This window comes from Branchiostoma belcheri, unplaced genomic scaffold, assembly GCF_001625305.1.
Source record: "Branchiostoma belcheri isolate BF01 breed outbred unplaced genomic scaffold, Haploidv18h27 scaffold1, whole genome shotgun sequence".
Taxonomy (NCBI): domain Eukaryota; kingdom Metazoa; phylum Chordata; class Leptocardii; order Amphioxiformes; family Branchiostomatidae; genus Branchiostoma; species Branchiostoma belcheri.
Genome location: NW_017802379.1, coordinates 10,862,309 through 10,864,739, shown reverse-complemented (window position 1 = coordinate 10,864,739; position 2,431 = coordinate 10,862,309). Strand labels below are relative to the sequence as shown.

Here is a 2,431-nt window from a genome sequence, read left to right as displayed (position 1 = left end):
ACAGGGACAGATTAGCATAATACCGGTCGATCGGATTCAAATATTTTTCCTTACTGGTTTTCAATTAACATTACAAAACTATGTAGAATGATCAAGATAATTGTACCCAAATCAAGTAATCAAGAATTAGAAATTACTGTCAGCAGCTTCCAGTCTCTGGGAAATCAACCCTGTGTTCAATTTCAAGTTTATAAAAAAGCCCTTTCAGAAATGTCTATTAGTAGATACAGTATTTATATTTGTAATTTGAAAATGTCTTCCTCACAGCTAAATTTGCGTTGACAGTCAGTGTGTCTAGAAACAAGTCTTCTAATTGTGGTGTCCATTTGGTAGTCTAAGAAAACAGTATACACGTAGAGTGCAGCTCTGTTGTTAGAACCGTACAAGTAACTGCAAGCCAATGTCTGAAGCTCTGACACTACCAGGCAGAGCTTGACCAGCCAGTGTTGTCATTACATTCTGGATTTGGTGAGACTAACTTCTTACAACAGTACTTCAATTCCTTACAGTTGTTTGTTCATTTTTTTAGAATGTCTTGAAGAGAGACTTGTCTTGTTCATTCACAGTCTTAGCCAGGTCTCTGCCCATGTTACCACCACGGTAGTCAGAGGCAGACTACTGAGGTCCGGTAGTTTCTGTTAGCCGAATTTATTGGGTGATTTTATAGCACAAGCATGGTCTTTAAAACAAAAACCAGATGTGCCAGACGCGCTGTCAAACGTAGTGCGATCTGATTGGTCCAGGAGACGTGGAACGCTTGGGCCGAGATAGCGGCCCTCTTACCCTCAGCCCACTTCAGCCGCGAAACCCTCTTTACTCGGCTGTTTACAAATTTTACTCTTTTCAAGCGATTTCCTTTTCAAGCGATTCCACTTGGATTTTCGGTCGGTATCGAGCGGACGGAGAAATTTCTTGTTGAACTGAGCGAACTCCGTACACAGCTCCCCGCCCCCAGGAAGTCTGGTGAGTCCAACTCTCTGATGTAATGTTGTTTTTACCTCCATGAAAAATGGAGGTATTGTTTTTGGCGTGTCTGTCTGTGTGTTTGTGTGTGTGTGTGTGTGTGTGTGTGTTTCCGCAACTTTGTGGTCATCATAACTTCAGAATGCCTTTATGGATTCTGATGACATTTGGTATGTTGGTAATTCTTAGGAAGACGAAGGTCAAGGTCAAATATGGGCCTCCTGGTGGATGACCTTGATACTGCAGCAGAACTTCCGGTTTTTGTATCTCTTGTCCTGAACATGCTATGGTCTTGACTTTTTGGTGACAGATAGCTTTTCCTGTCAGAAATGAGTGGTGTGGGTTTGGTCCCCCTACCAGCTTGTTCTGGAACTGCAGGGGACTTTCGGGCGAAATCTTTAAAGGCAATAAGTCCAGATAGGAACAACATATTTTCATAATTTTTGGTAGGTAGGTAGCTGAGAGAGAGATGTACTTGATTTAATGCAAATTATGCAAATGAGGACCTAATTTGCATAATTGATGTGAAAATTCTATAATTACAGTGTTTTACATTATAGTACTTTCATGCATGTAATATATGTAATCTATGGCAGATAGAATGTCAACAGATACCAATTATGCAAATGATGACCTAATTTACAAAATTATATGATTTTTAATGGTGAATGATGGCAATTCTGTACCTTGTGACATGTAGGTTACTTAAATGTTAACAACACTATGCATATATCATGTTAATATAGATCCAATTTGCATAATTAATAAGGAAGTCTAAGTGAGGATGTTTAAATGAAATATTGCCAAAGGATAGGAGTTAGACACGCAAAATATTGTAAGTTGAGTTTAGAACACCATAAATCAAACTGTATTATATCAATTGCCACCTTATTTCCATATTCAATGAAACAAAACATTTACATAAACTCTACATATTTCATGGAGGTATGAGATCTCAGAATTCTTGTTTTGTTACTGTGATGCATTCCATATGTGGTGTTCTCACTGAATCAAATCTATTTGTACAATGATTGAAAAGTTTTATTTTTTAGAGTTTTTTTTAGTGAGAAATGAATGTTGTAACAGTTAGTTGGCAGTAAAACTTCTAGATCTTGTTTAGAAGAATGAAATTTAAAAAATGTATGAATATTGTTTTCTGGGGGCCCACTTTTTTTCGCCCTATCGTATTAGATTTGGAGACTGCGGTGGATTTTATCCATAAAATTTACTTGCTGTGGCCTTAGAAATAACAAATGACTAATGGCGAAACAAAGCCATATGTGTAAGCGTCGTCTATCTTGGGATGGGGGACGGGAGACATAAACAGACTGATAACACTTCGTTGATTTTTTTATACAATGTATATATTTTACCCTGGAACGCAAGAGTACAAGCGGGTCGCGGCTGATTTCTTGTCGGCCCGCCAAGCACATATACCCGCGAAACACGATCCAGCCGGCCAGGGTAG

General features: G+C 38.6%; 1 protein-coding gene across 1 annotated transcript in view; it reads left to right on the top strand.

Moving 5' to 3' along the window:
- The first annotated feature begins 867 nt into the window (after positions 1-867).
- The window catches only part of LOC109477558, a 17,075-nt gene continuing 15,511 nt past the window's right edge, over positions 868-2,431 (top strand). Inside the window, exon 1 of the mRNA XM_019778919.1 lies at positions 868-963. The gene's annotated coding sequence lies outside the window, so the exon portion shown is untranslated. The remainder of the gene's footprint in view (positions 964-2,431) is intronic.